This window comes from Piliocolobus tephrosceles, chromosome 12, assembly GCF_002776525.5.
Source record: "Piliocolobus tephrosceles isolate RC106 chromosome 12, ASM277652v3, whole genome shotgun sequence".
NCBI lineage: Eukaryota > Metazoa > Chordata > Mammalia > Primates > Cercopithecidae > Piliocolobus > Piliocolobus tephrosceles.
Genome location: NC_045445.1, coordinates 88953034 through 88958557, shown reverse-complemented (window position 1 = coordinate 88958557; position 5524 = coordinate 88953034).

The following is a 5524-nucleotide window of genomic DNA, read 5'->3' as shown; positions in this document are numbered from 1 at the left end:
GATGGGGTTGTTTGTTTTTTTCTTGTATATTTGTTTGAGTTCTTTGTAGATTCTGGAAATTAGCCCTTTGTCAGATGAGTAGATTGCAAAAATTTTCTCCCATTCTGTAGGTTGCCTGTTCACTCTGATGGTAGTTTCTTTTGCTGTGCAGAAGCTCTTTAGTTTAATTAGATCCCGTTTGTCAATTTTGGCTTTTGCTGCCGTTGCTTTTGGTGTTTTCTACATGAAGTCCTTGCCCATGCCTATGTCCTGAATGGTACTACCTAGATTTTCTTCTAGGGTTTTTATGGTATTAGGTCTAACATTTAAGTCTCTAATCCATCTTGAATTAATCTTCATATAAGGAGTAAGGAAAGGATCCAGTTTCAGCTTTCTACTTATGGCTAGCCAATTTTCCCAGCACCATTTATTAAATAGGGAATCCTTTCCCCAAGCCAAGACAATCCTAAGTCAAAAGGACAAAGCCGGAGGCATCACGCTACCTGACTTCAAACTATACTACAAGGCTACAGTAACCAAAACAGCATGGTACTGGTACCAAAACAGAGATATAGACCAATGGAACAGAACGGAGCCTTCAGAAATAATGCCACACATCTACAACCATCTGATCTTTTTTTTTTTTTTTTGAGATGGAGTCTTGCTCTGTCGCCCGGCTGGAGTGCAGTGGCCGGATCTCAGCTCACTGCAAGCTCCCCCTCCCAGGTTTACACCATTCTCCTGCCTCAGCCTCCAGAGTAGCTGGGACTACAGGCGCCCGCCACCTCGCCTGGCTAGTTTTTTGTATTTTTAGTAGAGACGGGGTTTCACCATGTTAGCCAGGATGGTCTGGATCTCCTGACCTCGTGATCTGCCCGTCTCGGCCTCCCAAAGTGCTGGGATTACAGGCTTGAGCCACCGCACCCGGCCAACAGCTGTTTTTTAAAAAAGATTAAAGAATCAACAAACTATTACCTAGAATAGCTAAAAAACATTAGAAGGCCCAAGTAAATGAACTAAAAAATATAAAAAGAGATATTAAATCTTATACCACAGAAATACAAAAAATCATTAAAAACTATTATAAACAACCATGCACCAACAAATTGAAAAACCCAGAGAGAATGGACAAATCTCTAGACACATACCACATGGCAAGACTGATCCAAGAAGAAATAGAAAACCCAAACTAACCAATAATGAGTAATGAAATTAAATCAGTAATAAAAGTATCCTAACAGGCTGGGGGTGGTGGCTCAAGCCTGTAACCCCAGAATTTTGGGAGGCTGAGGTCAGGAGTTCAAGACCAACCTGGCCAACATGGTGAAAACCCATCTCTACTAAAAATATAAAAATTAGCTGGGCTTGGTGGTGCACACATGTAATCCCAGCTACTTGAGTGGCTGAGGCAGGAGAATCACTTGAACCCAGGAGGTGGAGGTTGCAGTGAGCTGAGATCATGCCACTGCACTCCAGCTTGGGTTACAGAGCAAGATTCTGTCTCAAACAACAACAACAACAAAAAGTATCCTAACAGTGTAAATCTAGATAGCCTTACCACTAAATTCTACCTAACATTTTAGAAGAACTAACACCAACTGTCCTCAAACTATGCCCCAAAGTTGAAGAGAATATAATTCTCCTTAACTCATTTTACAAGGCAAGCATTAGCCTGATGCCTAAACCAAACAAGTATATGACAAATAAAAGAAAACTACAAAACAATATTTCTGAGAAACATGGATGCAAAAATCCTCAATGAAATACTAGCAAACCAATTCCAACAACACATCAAAGAAAAATACATCATGATCAAATAAGATTTATTCCAGGAATGCAAGGATGGTTCAACATATGCAAATCAATAAATGTGATACATCACATTAATATATCAAAACAAAAACTGTATGACCATCTCAAAAGATGCAGGAAAAGCATCTGATAAAATACATGGCTTCTTGATAAAAACTCCCAATAAACTATGCATAGAAGAAACATACCTCAGAACAATACAGTCCATATATGACAAACCCACAGGTAACATTAAGATGAATGGGGAAAACTGAATGCCTTTCCTGTAAGATCTGAAACAGGACAAAGATTCCCACTTTCACCACTTTAATTAAACACAGCACTGGAAGTCTGAGCCAGAGCAATTAGACAAGAGAAAAAAAATTAATGGCATCTAAATTGGAAGGAAGAAGTCAAATTATCCTTTTTTACAGATAAAATAGTCTTACATTTTAAAAAAACCTTTAGAATAAACAGTTTTTAGCTGCTAAAAATAAGTTTCATAAATGAATTCAAAAATGTTGCAGAATACAAAATCGACACACACAACTCAGTAGTATTTCTATATGTCAAAAGTGAATAATGTGAAAAGGGAATCAAGAAAACAATCCCATTAACAACAGCTACAAAAAATAAAATACCTAGGAATAAATGTAACCAAAGAATGAAAGATCTCTACAATAAAGCTATAACACTCCATTGAAAGAAATTAAAGAGGAAACAGAAAGAAATGAAAAGATTTCCCATAGTTCATGGACTGGAAGAATTAATATTGTTATAATGTCCATACTCAACAAAACAACCTATATATTTGATGTAATCCTTATCAAAAGACCAATGATATTCTTCACAGAAATAGGAAAACAAATCCTAAAGTTTGTTTGGAACCACAAAGACCCCAAATAGCCAAAGGAATCCTGAGTAAAAAGAAAAAAGCTGGAAGTTTCACATTACCTGACTTCAATATGTACTACAAAGCCATAATAACCAAAACAGCATGGTACTGGTGTAAAAACTGACACATAGACCAATAGAACACAATAGAGAACCAATAAATAAATTCATGCATTTACAGCCAACTTATTTTTGATGAAGGCATCAAGAACTTACATTGAGGAAAGGACAGACTCTTCAAGAAATTATGCTGGGAAAACTGGATAATGATATGCAGAAGAATAAATTAGACCCCTATATCTCATCATATAAAAAGCAAAAATTATTAAAAACTTAAATGTAATATCCCAATCTGTGAAAACACTAGAAGAAAACATTGAGGAAATGCTTTAGGACATTGGTTTGAGCAAAGACTTTTTAGGTAAGACTTCCAAAGTACAGGCAACAAAAGAAAAAATAGACAAATGGAATTACATCAAGCTAAAGAGCTCTGTATAGCAAAGGAAACAATCAACAGCAAAAAAAGACAACCTACAGAATTGAAGAAAATATTTGCAATCTATCCTTCTGACAAGGGATTAATAACCAGTATCTATAAGAAACTTAACAGCAAAAAAACAAATAACCCAATTAAAAGTGGGCAAATGATCTGAATAGACATTTCTAAAAAGAAGACATGCAAGTGGTTATCTGGGTACATGAAAAAGTACTCAACATCACTAATCATCAAGGAAATGCAAATCAATACCATAAGGTCATATCATCTCACCTCCGTTAAAATGGCTATTATCAAAAAGACCACAAAAAATTACAGATGTTGGCAAGAATATAGAGAAAGGGGAACACTTGTACACTGTTGGTGAGAATGTAAATTAATATAATCACTATATGTAACCATATGGAGGTTCCTTAAAAACCTAAAAACAGAAATGTCATATGATCCAGCAATCCTGCTACTGGGTATATATCCAAAAGAAAGGAAGTCAGTGTGTTGAAGAGATCTGTACTCCCATGTTAATCTCAGTATTATTCACAACAACCAAGATAGAAATCAACCTAAGTGTCTATCAACATATGAATGGTTAAATAAAATGTAGTATATATACAAAATAGAGTATTACTCAGACAAAAAAGACTGAAATCCTGTCGTTTGCAGCAACATGGATGGGCCTGGAGGATATTATGTTAAGTGAAATAAGCCAGGTTTAGAAAGACAAATACTGCATGTTGTCATACATGTGAGCTTAAAACAAAAAAGTGGATCTCATGGGTGTAGAGAATAGAATGGTAGTTACTAGAGCCTGGGAATAGTAGGGAAAAGGAAAGGTGAAGAGGGGTTGGTTGATGGGTGCAAACATACAGTTAGGCCAGGCGCGGTTGCTCAAGCCTGTAATCTCAGCACTTGGGAGGCTGATATGGGCAGATCACGAGGTCAGGAGTTCAATTCCAGCCTGGCCACATAGTGAAACTCAGTCTCTACTAAAAATACAAAAAATTGCTGGGTGTGGTGGTGGGTGCCTGTAGTCCCAGCTACTTGGGTGTCTGAGGCAGGAGAATTACTTGAATCCAGGAGTCGGAGGTTGTAGTGAGCCAAGATCATGCCACTGCACTCCAGCCTGGGTGACGCAGCAAAACTCTGTCTCAAAAATAAAAAAGCAAAAGAAAAGAAAGAAAAGAAAAGAAGAAAAGAAAAGAAAAGAAAAGACAACTGAGGATTGCTGGCAAGATGGCCGAATAGGAACAGCTCTGATCTGCAGCTTGCAGCGTGATCAACACAGAAGGCAGGTGATTTCTACATTTTCAACTGAGGTACCCAGTTCGTCTCATTGGGACCAGTTGAACAGTGGGTGCAGCCCACGAAGGGTGAGTTGAAGCAGGGTGGGGCATATCCTCCCCCAGGAAGTGCAAGGGGTCAGGGAATTTTCTCCCCAACTCTAGGCAAGCTGTGAGGGACTGAGCCTGAGGAACCATGCACTCTAGCAGAAATACTGTGCATTTCCCATTTTGTTTGCAACCCACAGACCAGGAGATTCCCTCTGGTGCCGACCCAACCAGGGCCTTGGGTTTCAAGCACAAAACTGGGCAGTGTTTGGGCAGACACCAAACTAGCTGTAGGAGTTTTTTTTTTTTTTTTTTTTTTTTTTTTTCTCTATACCCCAGTGGCACTTGGAACACCAGCAACAGAGAACAGTTCACTCCCCTGCAAAGGGGGCTGAAACCAGGGAGCCAAGTGATCTGACTCAGCGGGTCCCACCCCCAGAGAGCCCAACAAACTAAGATCCACTGGCTTAAAATTCTTGCTGACAGCACAGCAGTCTGAGGTCTACCTGGGACACTCGAGCTTGGTGGGAGGAGGGGCACCCGCCATTGCTGAGACTTGAGTAGAGGGTTTTACCCTCACAGTGTAAACAAAGCCACCAGGAAGTTCAAACTGGCCAGAGCTCACCACACTTCATCAAAGCCACTGTGGCCAGACTGCCATATTTCTCCTTTCTGGGAAGGGCATCTCTGAGAAAAAGGCAGTAGCTCCAGTCAGGGACTTACAGATAAAACCCTCATCACCCTGGGACAGAGCACCTGGAAGAAGAGGTGGCTGTGGGCGTAGCTTCTTCAGACTTGTCTGATGGCTCTGAAGAGAGCAGTGGATCTCCCAGCATAGGGTTTAAGCTGTTAAGGGTCAGACCGCCTCCTCAAGTGGCAACCTGAACCTCGTGTATCCTGACTGGGAGACACATCCCAGTAGGGGCTGACAAACACCTCATACAGGAGAGCTCTGGCTGGCATCTAGCAGGTGCCCCTCTGGGACGAAGCTTCCAAAGGAAAGAACAGGTAGCAATGTTTGCTGCTCTGCAGCCTCTGC